This window comes from Ornithodoros turicata, unplaced genomic scaffold (genome assembly GCF_037126465.1).
Source record: "Ornithodoros turicata isolate Travis unplaced genomic scaffold, ASM3712646v1 ctg00000885.1, whole genome shotgun sequence".
Taxonomy (NCBI): Eukaryota; Metazoa; Arthropoda; class Arachnida; order Ixodida; family Argasidae; genus Ornithodoros; species Ornithodoros turicata.
Window position 1 is genome coordinate 278,078 of NW_026999410.1, and position 12,012 is coordinate 290,089.

Consider the following 12,012-nt stretch of genomic DNA (forward strand, 5'->3'; position numbering starts at 1 on the left):
ACTGAAGGGTGTTGTCTTGCCTGGGGGTGTAGACATACACCAAAAAGGGAGTCAGTTAGGGTACCGCTAGATTACACCAAAAGAGGTGTTCAGAGAACACCCTTTCTGAGGGGTGTAGTTTTGCCAGAGGGTGTATATATACACCAAAAAGGGAGTCAGTTAGGGTATCGTCAAATTACACCCAAAAAGGAGTTATATTTTTTAGAGTGGGAAACATACCGGACCAGGAGACTATCCTCGCTCAGCTTATAGGAGTCGTACCTCTCCTCAGCGTCTTCCGTGGCCGTCGGTCCTCCCAGGATGTCGTCCCTGCATAAAACCTGTCCCCACGACATCTCCTCCTCCAAGAATGTATGGCTAAACGCGGCCACAAGCTCCTGCGGAATAACGACGTCCTCAAGGGGCAACAGTGCTCGAGATAGTGCGTCTGCCGCCTTATTTGAGGTTCCCTTCCGGTATTCCACCGAGAAGCCATATCGCTGCAACGTTAAACTCCAATATGCGATCCGTCCGGCTGGGTTTTTCAACCGCTTTAACCAGGAGAGTGCCCGATGGTCAGTTTGAATAGTGAATTTTGCACCATCCAAATACATGTCGAACTTATCCGAACTTATGTCGAACAAGGCACTCCTTCTGCGCTCGGAAGGCGTCAGCGCACGGCTTGCAAATGCCACGGGCTGGAGTTCACCGTGGTGCTCTTGTAACAAGACTGCACTAAGCATAATCGCTCGCATCTGTTTGAAGTACAAATGGGTGGTTCAGGTCTTGGAGATACAAGCGGGTAGTTTCCGCAATCGCTTTAGCGAGAGAGAGGTAAACGCCTGCTCCTGCGCTTGACCCCACGACCATCGTGCTCCCTTCCACAAAAGCCAAGTTAGCGGTTGCGTTAGCTCTGCGCATCCCGGTATAAATTGTCTATAGAAGTCAATCGTACCGGGAAGCGCTGCTAGCTTTTAACATCTGTCGGGCGGGAGTACTCTAGAACAGTGTTTCCCAAACTTTTGGCGGTGACGGACCCCGGGAAGCGATGAGAACCAGTTCTTGAACCCACACACCGTCACAGCCAGTGCATAACCAGCAACCTCGTCAGCTGCTGCGTGCTTTCAATACAGCTTCACAAACGATTCCGGACTGGTTTCTTCTTGTTTGTATGTGTATGACGCGGACAAACGTGCATTGCAGGACTTTTCTATCAGAAATTAGAAGCTAGCCGTTGAAGCATGCATGTAGCAATTTTGGAAGTTCTGGGTGTTTGGAAATCGGGAACATGTATGAGCGCGTGTTTGTGGGGACGAAAATCCTCACTGAAATGTGAGAGACGGTCGCGGACCCCCACGGACACTTTGGGAAACACTGCTCTAGGATAACCACACTTTGGGAAACACTGCTCTAGGATAACCACACTTTGGGAAACACTGCTCTAGGATAGCCTTTAGCTTGTCCTCGTCCGGCCTGACCGTGCCGGACTCCACCTTGAACCCGATGAGTTCGATGCTGTTGGTAACCAACTGCACCTTCCGGGGATTGACAGTCAATCTTGCAGCCTGCACGCGTCGTAACCCCATTTTCAAATGAGAAAGGTGTTCCTGGAATGTACGTGAAAAAATTACTACGTCATCCATGTACTCCATAGCGCAATTGTATTTCGCATCGCCAAGCACCGGGTCCATCACTTGCTGAAAACTAGCGGGGGAATTAGACAATCCCAAGGGTAGTCTGAGAAATTCGAATAATCCCCTGCGACAGGTGAATGCTGTTTTCTCAACATCATTCGGTGCTATCAGAATCTGCAGGAACCCTCTACTGCAGTCCAAAGTTGTAAACACGTGGGCGGATCCCAACGAATACATGTCGAGTCTATCGAGGGAAAAGGGTACGAATCTCTTACCATCACCTCGTTCAGTGGGCGGTAATCCACGCACAACCTTGCGGTTCCATCCTTTTTACGGCGCAAGAACCACCGGAAAACCCCACGGGCTGCGGGATGGTCTCACAGCACCGGTTTCGATCATTTCATCCAGCGCAGCATCGAGGAGCTTGCGCTTATGCACGCTCAAAGGCCGAGGGTTACATCGCCAAGGCCTTGCGTCGCCGGTTTCTATCCGCGCTGCTCCAATGCATGGGTTAGACCTGGTCTCTCTGTGAACATACAGGAGAATAGCCGCAATGCTTTAGCGAGCATGCGTCGCTGGTCTGGGCTTCCTGGAAATCGTTTCAGGGCCTCCTCCAAAACAGTGGGTACAACCGTCACTGGGAAAATAGCTCAACGGGCGTAGATTGTCCAGCTCCGGAATCCTGCGTCTCCTCACCAGTCCGGTTCTGCTCCGTTTCCGGCGTTGTCCACTCCATGAAGGGATAGAGGGTGGTACCGCTTGCATGCTGGTAGCCTCCGCGACGTAAGTCCATCCGGATAATGAAGTCGCGCCCCAGGATCATCAGTCCCGCCAATCCGGGCAAGTAGATGAAGCGTTGTCTGACACGTTGTCCATCTACGGTCAGGGTGAGACGTGCTGCTCCTCCGGCTGGTACCACTGCATCTGATGCAAGCCTTATGCAGGTCCGGGTTGTCCGTTCGGAAATGTTCCGCTCCCGGCACCAATCGTGGATGGTGCCACCTATCAGGGATACAGCCGCTCCAGTGTCCACCAAAGCTACAACGTCCTTACCCAGAACGCACGCCACGATAAACGGTCCAATGTTGCATATGTCATCATGCGCTCGACATGCGAGCGGGACCGAGGCCACTATGTTATCAGACAAGATAGCATGGTTAGAATTCGCTTGCCCCTTATCGACGTTTTCAGCTGCCGACGACAGAACTGAGTCATTCCCAATTACCGCCGCCGGCGTCCCGGGTTTCCCAGCGGGTCTGGGGGTAGTAGTGGTCTACTACGGGCAGTTACGACGAAAATGACCGCGTTCGCCGCAACCGTAACAACGGGGTTGTGTTCCAGCGTTATTACCTGCTCGCGAGTCGCGCCTGTCCTGCCGCGGTGCATGACGTGCATCATCGACTTCACGCGGCTCTGCTCGTGCCGACCTCGCTCGGTTCCTATGATCATATGCAAATGGATCCAAAGAACGATATACCGGTCCGGCGCACAAACCGCCGTGTGTTCCAACAGTCCCGCCGGCGTTTAGTTCCGCGTCTAATCCGCGAGCCCGTTCCATGCGCAACTAGGCTCCAGTGTTTGTTCCGGACTAGGCGGTGGGCAGTACTGCAATTCCGCCAACAAATCTGCTTGGATGACACGGGCTTCCTTAGCAAGGTCATCGAGCGAAGAAAAGCTTCGCCCCCGCAAATAAGGCTTAAAACGAGGGTGGCATTGGCGAATAGCGCGGGCCACTTTCTCGCTTTCTGTCGCAAGCGGTTCGGCTCTGCGATACAGCTCTTGGGTTGCCCTGGCATATTCCAACAGGCTCTCCTCCACGTGCTGCGTTCGGGTCATGCGTTCCTCACGCATACACATTGCGTAATCCGGGGGCAAAAATTCCTCAGGAAACAGCCGCTGAAATTCAGTCATAGACGGAAATGCGGGTTGAGACCGGCGCCACACAGCAGCTGAACTTACCAATGTAACGGGTAGTCTCTGGCGCAGAACGGCTTCGTCGGTTGCTCCAACGGCTGTGCGGTAAGCTTCCAGGTCGGCAAGGAAATCTTCGACGGACTTGGCGTCGCTGTAGCCCGCAAATGTCGGTACCGTCAGGTTCAGCAGTAGTGGGGTACCGAGGAAAGCTGGGCGGCGGACGTGCTACTGGCAAGATGTCGTGACAATACAGCGCAGAGAGCTGTCATCTGCCGAAGCAGGTGCTCCGCTACTGGCGGGTCGTCCTCGTAGGCGGGCTCGAGAGACTTCTTCAGCGCGTGGTCTGGCTAAGTCTAAACGACAGAATATTGCCGCAGCCCCCCCCCCCCCCTGTCCAAGCACGCACACGCAAAGCCTGGGCTACCCGCGATATCTTTTTTGCTGTTCCAATAACTTCAGCGCGTGGTCTGGCTAAGTCTAAACGACAGAATGTTGCCGCAACCCCCCCCCCCCCCCCGTCCAAACACTCACACAAAAAGCCTGGGCTACCCGCGATATCTTTTTTGCAGTTCCAATCACTTCAGCGCGTACTCTGGCTAAGCCTAAACTAAAAATCTTGCCGCAGCCCCCCCCCCCCCCCCGTCCAAACACGCCGTAAACACGAAAAGCCTGCGCACATCTCTAATCACGCGCCCAGGCATTCTAGAGTGGCTAACCCTAACGGCGCCAGCAGACATCGACACACGCCATGAATAGAAATACGTTCTAAGGAAGGATCTCTAACGACGGCCGCCATAAATATGAACACGACACACTTACCGAGCCAACACACCACACGTAGTAGGCCATCCTCTCTCTGAACACTCCTCTGGGCATTAGTCCACGTCTGGGAACTAGTGTACCGTCTCTCGTCAAAACACACCTGGGAAAGAAAGAAACAATCAGGTGGGCTCCTAGCTGTGAGTCCAAGGTTAACGCACGCAGTGGGGTCGGCTTCTAATTCAACTACGCGGGCGATTTCGACAATTTAATGAAATTTTCTTGCACTACAGTGAACCCTCGTTAATATGACCCCCGATAATCTGACATACGCGCTTTACGACCGTACTCTTGGGGAACATTGCTGTGAAACCTCTGCAGATACCCCCGTTAATATGACAATTCCGCATTATGACCAAAATTTTCGGGAACGACCATGGTCATAGTAACGAGGGTTCACTGTATATCAGTCGTAACGTGATCCACTTCCCGCCATACTTAGAGTAGCACAGAAATCATTCTTAGCACGCTGTTTTCTTTACATAAAAGAGCTAAGCAGGTCAGTAACATGCATCCCAAGAATTGATTCATCGCCATAGCTTACCCATCCTCTGTACTCTGTCTCACGTGTGCATTGAAATGATAGCAATCTGTTCGACACATCAACACAAGCATCAAATATGAACACAATGCACTCACCGCAATAGAGTCACAATTACCGCGGAAATTGAATGTACAGTTCGCCGCAAGAAGAACCAAACGGTTGAGGGAAAACACTGCTCCTCGTTCGACCGATCCTTCCATCCCCAATTCTCCGGGGCAACTGGCGAAAACCGGTTTCCGCGACAAAGGGACAGGCATGGGCGCGAAGCTGTAGTAGAAATCTATTGTAGGTGAAAACTCACGTGACCTCCGGAGCTCGACCAATGACTGAGGACTAGCCACCCTATTTTTTTCTTTTTTTGATTATGTCGTGAATGACGTATATGACGTGTCATCGGTTTCTCTCTACTTTCCTCCTCTCTGCTCTGCTTCCCGTCTTCTTTTGTTGTTCCTTTTTTACTTCCATGCACTGTTTTTTTTGTTCGCGTTTGTCGGAATGCAGTGGGAGTTACAGGAATACGACGGAGCCTTGGTTGTTTTTGTCACATGAAGTATTTTATTGTGCGACATACGGTTATGCAAGCAAGCCGTGCACAGGATGACATCAATATTGCTCCTGAATTTGCTTGAAGAAGCCTGATAATGTCGGACGGCCTCTGGCAAGGACTGCTACTGGGAACTGGAGCTCAGTGGCTGCCAGATGAAAAAAAAAAGGTATCAGATATACGGTTATGCATGTGAAAGTTGCAATGTAAATAGAAAGAATAAAGGTGCTATCGAACGCGAAAAATAAGAACGGTGGTAGGGTTGTGAGAAGCTCTCAGCCATGGAGTGTGATGAGCGACCTTAATACAAAAAATACACTTTATTGCGCTACTTCACAATGATATATTCAGACCGATTAGCCTGACAATCTTGGCTTTGGCGCTACGTACAGAACAGCTACTAAGTCAACGCGTCGGACGAAACTTGTCGAGCGAAATCACCAAGAATCAGACTTAGAGTAGCGTCATGACTTTATACAGTACGACGTGAACGGGTATTTAATCATAACATTTAGATGATATTGTTTCACGAAAAGAAATATAGTCTACCATCGTATCTGCAAAGCTACGCTGTCTGTCTCGGTTACCGCGTATTCCGCTAACTGTTAAGCAACTTATTCACAATGCACGAAGTGAATGCGGTGTTGCAAGGCAACAAGCAACGACAAATGACTTCCTCTCGGCAGTCGTTGACCAGGTATCGGGTACGAGACGTTCGGACGCTCGAATAGTTTCTACACCAAGAAGCAGAGCAGAAATGTTGCGCAGGCATCTTCCCTGGCAGCTGTGACTGTTCGAGGACACTCACATGATACAGCTTGCGTTTTTAAACAGGGAAAAGCAGAATTCATAGTCAAACACAACCGCTACACAACACGAGCCGTCCGAAATGGACGCCGGCGACTCCGTGGACGCAGGTTCCAACCGGCACAGCCGCCGCGCTGTCGCCTGTTCGAGCGCTCGCGAACAAATTTGAAAGCGGCCAATCATCGCTCAGAAAACGAATTCATCCTAATGGGAACCAATCAGTAATCACTAGCCACCGGATGTCTCCATGAGGTTCAATTTATGACGTTTTCTGACGTCCGATGACGTGAAACGCATGAAGCGCCTTACTTTATCCCGCAAAGGAACTGGCGAGTTTCGGGCCCTTGGCATGACTGCGGTAACGAAAACAACATGACATTAATATTGCTCCGAAATTTGCTTGAAGAAGCGTGATAATGTCGGACTGCCTCTGGCAAGGACTGCTACTGGGGACTGGAGCTCAGTGGCTGTAAGACGAAAATTAGTATCAGATATACTGCTATGCATGTGAAAGTTGCAATGTAAATAGAAATGATAAAGCTGCTATTGAACGAGAAAAATAAGAACGGTGGAAGGGTTATGAGAAGCTCGCAGCCATGGGGTATGATGAACGACTAGTATAAAAATACCTTCTATTGCTCTACTTCCCAATGATATATTCAGGCCTAATAGCCTGACAAAGTTGGCTTTTGCGCTACGTACAGAAGAGACAACGTCGGACGAAAAATCATCAAGTAGCATCATACCTTTATACGGTACGACGTGAGCGGGTAGTTAATCATAACATTTTGATGATATTTTTTCACGAAAAGAAATATAGTCTACCATCGTATCTTCAAAGCTACACTGTCTGTCTCGGTCACAGCGTATTCCGGTCCCGATTTACGGTAACTGTTAAGCAACTTATTCACAATACACGAAGTGAACAGGGCGTTGTAAGGCAACAAGCAATGACAAGTCACTTACCTGTTGGCAGTCGTTGACCGGGTATCGGGTACGAGGCGTTCGGACGCTCGAATAGTTTCTACACCAAGAAGCAGAGCAGAAATGTTGCGCATGCATTTTCTCTGGCAGCTGTGACTGTTCGGGGACACTCACATGATACAGCTTGCGCTTCTAAACAAGAAAAATCAGAACTCATAGTCCAACCCAACCGTTACACAACACAAGCCGTCTGAAACGGACGCCGGCGACTCCGTGGACGCCGGTTCCAACCGGCACAGCCGCCGCGCTGTCGCCTGTTTGAGCGCTCGCGAACAAATTTGAAAACGGCCAATCATAGCTCAGAAAAACGAATTCATCCCCATGGGAACCAATCAGTAATTACTAGCCACCGGACGTGTCCATGATGTTCAATGTATGACGTTTTCTGACGTCCGATGACGTGAAACGCATGAAGCGCCTCACTTTATCCCGCAAACGAACTGGCGAGTTTCGGGCCCTTGGGAGAGGGCGCTGACTCCCACTGACGAGCAAATCAGAACGCATTTCGCACGTAATGTCATCGATGACGTGTCAGCACGTTTCTCCTTGTTATAACGGGAGGGAGTGGCAATATAAAGGTGAACCCCCGCGCTACGAGCCATTTTTTTTCCACACTTCCAATCACTTGGCCTTTAGTCACTTCCGTTCCCCTGGTGGCGGGAGAGCTGCGAACGCCACCACACGGGAGAGATGGCAATCTGATAAGCGCGCGTCGTCTGCTAGCTCCAAATGCATCGACGGGGCCGCGCTTTCCTCGGCAGTACAGCAATTACGAACCCCATGCGCTCTCAGCGATATCTTAATTTTACAGTTCGAATCACTTCAGCGCGTGGTCGGGCAAAGCCTAAACGACAAAATCTCGCCGAAGCCCCCCCCCCCCCCCCGTCTAAACACGCAGTAAACACGAAAAGCCTGCGCTATCCGCGATATCTTTTCTTTTTACAGTTCCAATCACTTCTGTCGTAGCCCGCACCTCCCTGGCATGCGTGGAAAATATGAACACTCTGTGCTTTCCGCCATTGCTAGCACCACATCTCTAATCACGCGCCCAGGATTCCGTGTCACCTCATCCACCGCGCCAGGTCGTCCACCATGCCAACTCATCCACTGATGGATGACATGGCACAGTGGATGAAACAACTCGGTGGATGAGATGGCATGGCATGGATGTTCCAGCTCGGTGAATGTCTTAACCCGATTGATGACCCAGCTCGGTGGATGAGATGGCACGGTGGATAAGGATACTATCACGACCCACCACTCCCCAACTGACCCAGTAAGCGAGCGCTCCGAAGGCGGGGAGCATGTCGAGTATGATGCACGCACACCTCCCCACTTTCCCCGGTTCGATAAGTTGAGATGTGAAATGTTTTTCAATTGACAATATATTTCGACCACATCAGTGTCTTGTCTGTGAAAGGGACTTGATTGACAGATGTTTTCGTGTGGGATGCTGTGGGACAAAGCATTACAGGCGTAACCACAGCGCTTATTCACAACACATTCTAGATCTCAAGAAAGCTGTGACACGAACGACGAGATTTGTTGTGAGTTAGTGTTGTCCGTGGCTGTTCAACAGTACACTGAATTCGTCCAACGAGTCAGTTTCTTACAATTGTGTCAAGGAGCTTTTTTTATCAGGGTGAAAATATGTGACAAATTTTCTTAACTGGGGAACAAACCCAACACTGGAATTGTGATGTTTGTCATAGAAATGTTTCAACATGTGGCAGCAGATTGAACAGTGAGGCCAGGTAGATTTGAACGGAAGACAGCAAAAATTGTATTGTAGCTGAATTGGCTAAATTTAAATTGCGTGAAAGGTAAAATTGTCAGCAGTGTTTGGATAGCTGAGAATGATAGAGGGGGGGGATATGTTTATTAAGAAAAAAAAAAGAACGGAAATGAGGATGATAGGATGCACAGTGTTGAACCAGACATTTATGGGGAGGTAGATCAAAGACCCTGCTCCACCTGGAGGACGGCCAACATCACTTAGACTGTCTCTGTTCGTTGGCACTGGGCCCTCAGGGCGTCATCATGCAGTAATCCTTTTTATGTTGATGTCCAGGTCGCGGATTTGCATGTTTTGCATATTTCGTTCCTGGATATGCAAGGTCTCATCCACTAACACTAACATCCGAAGTATGAATTTTCACGCACTATAAAGCTCACACTACCGTGTTCATACAGCCCCACTGCGTGCACAAGCACTTCATTTGATGCCAGGGATCGGAACCTTTATTTTTCAGTTCGGTTCGGGTTCAGCTCCGCAGCAGCGCAAAATATCGGTCCGAACTGGTTCAGGAAAGCGAATTTTCAGCAGATTGCCATGGGTTAAAAGTAAGCACACCCTTATGATTCTCAAATAACAGAAGTGTGATTTTGCTGTTGGTGTTGCCGGCACACCAGCGGGGGTGGGGGTTTGATTTTGATTTGATTTGGGTTTTTCTGGCGCATTAGCTACTAAGGCCATAATGCGCCAAATACCAGTGTAAGTTTTATCTGGGTAAAATTTGTGTATTTACTACAACAGTGTTGAGTGCTGGGTTAGTAATTAAAATCACAGATCCTTTAAAAGCTAGGTATCTCTAAAAAACATATAGATCTTTCAAAGGGTATGAAACTTTCATCGCCCAGCAAAATCGCCGGGAGCGAGGGTGGGGGGAATATGTTTATTGAAAAAAAAAAAAAGAAGAAAGTGGGGGATGAAATGTTAGTTAGGCGGAGGCCAACTTGCTATTCCTTAATTAAAAAGAAAAGAAAGAAAGGGAAAAGAACACACACACACACACACAAAAGAGAAAGGGCCTTAGAGGCTTATCGAGAGGCCGGTGGCAAGAAGAAAGCTCAAGAGGGCAGTCGTAACCGCTCCCTGGTACTGCAGGACCGTGCCGAGCAGCGTGGCCAAAGTGACGTTACGGCTACCAAGTTGTCGTAAGTGGCGTTGAAGGATGAATCTTTGTCAGAGGTACCGGTTGCAGGATAATACGTATAGTGCTCAATGTCGGTTTCCACGCAACAAGTTGCGCAATTGGGAGAGTTCGTCTGGCGCAGCAGTGGTTCGCAGCAAAACTGCGTGCTACAGGTCTGCATTCCATGTACAACATTGCATAGTTGCAATGTTGCCACTTCAGGTGCATACTGTATCCGTTCACTGATCGTATACACACTTTAGTATCCTGCTCAGGCACTGGCCGTTATTTTCACAGCAAAAATATTACTAGAATAAAGAGAATTATGAGAAATATTTTGGCGCTGTCCTTCAAGGCAGCGGAGCTATCGGTCACTGACCTCACGAGGACAAGAAACAAAAGCAAGTTCGTAAGTTGACCAAGCTCGATGGATGACATGGCATGGTGGCTGAGGTGGGACGGTCTGTGGATGATCCAGCCCGTTGGATGACATGGCACGGTGGATGAGGTGGCACGGTGGATGGCCTGGCATGTCGTCTCATCAGCTCAAAATGGATGAGGCCGCTCGATGGACAGAACGACACGATGGATGACATGGCACGGTGGATGAGGTGGCACGAAATTGGATGAGGCGGCACGGTGGATGAGATGGCACGTTGGATGAGGCGGCCACAAGCGCGCGCCCAGGAGCTCGAGCTAAGCCCCTTTTTTGCGGGAAAAGCCGCCGACTGCCCCCCTCTCAGATACGCGTCGTAAATATCAACACTCCGAGCTTGGCGCCATTGCTAACACCACTCTCTAATTACGCGCTCTGGTTCAGCCTATTTTTTTGGGGGAAAACCCGCCGCCTGCCCCCCTCGCTCAGGTCAGAAACATCCAATATTAACAAAGATCAGTCTTCTACTATGCACCGTCCTTATCAATAAAAGTATGCACTACGAAAAAAATATTGAGTATTGTTGTAATGCGGGCAGAGCTGCCCTGCAACCACAGTCGTTGCTTTTCAAGTACAACTGTAGGGGCAGGAGCAGCCATTACAACAATTTCACTGGATTAGTTGTAAACGGATTGTTATACCTTTGGGAAGATCTTCTACAAAGGTGGAACAATCGTACCATTTTTTGCGTCCAATTATGAGCTTGTGGACCAATGGCTGTGCTACCGATTTCGCTGTACTCCACACAGTGAAAGCCGGAAATATAGGAAACTCGGAACACAAAAAGTGCGATTTTTGCTTCTTCATTATCACCATATTTCAAATTCACGCATAATTGACCGAAAGGGCATGCCGTGTCGAACAGTCTATGGAAATGGTGAAATATAGAATTCTGTGTTAGAGAAAGGTCATGTGAAGGTTGCTATTAAGGAAGAAAAAGCAAGGAAATATGGCGAAGTGCAAGCATTTTCAAATATGCTGATGTAAGAAAATTTACAACACTCACACTCTCGACGTTATTCTCGGATAACAAGAAAGAGGACAAACAAAAACAAGAACAAACAAGATGTAAGTTTTCAAACAATAAAACAATATTGTACGCTACGAATCTAGAAAAAAATGAAGAAGCACTCTGACGGACTTTGTGTTTTCAAAGTTGCGGGGAGCTGGAAGTCACATGTAGCCGAATACCATTACAAGTTTGACCGTCAAAGACAACCAAATCAGAAGTTATATGAAATGTGTGCGGTATATAAGGAAATTAAGAATACAAGACTCGTGCCTCGGGAGATATCGAATGACAGGATCATGTATTGTGACCTGGTGGTAGTGCGCACAAAACGTTGTTACAAAGGCTGAAAAAGAGAAAACTCTGTCGCGAGAGCGCACGCGAAGAATTATGCTCAGGGCTTACTTCTGTGTCATGCGTAGAGAAT

General features: G+C 49.0%; 1 long non-coding RNA gene across 1 annotated transcript; it reads right to left on the minus strand.

The window, feature by feature from the left end:
* Positions 1 to 618: 618 nt before the first annotated feature.
* Positions 619 to 2,728, minus strand: LOC135375515 (uncharacterized). The gene is made up of 3 exons (XR_010417264.1): positions 2,310 to 2,728; positions 1,889 to 2,130; positions 619 to 1,586 (listed from the first exon to the last, which is right to left on the minus strand). It is a non-coding gene; the product is annotated as an uncharacterized LOC135375515 (long non-coding RNA).
* Positions 2,729 to 12,012: the final 9,284 nt, after the last annotated feature.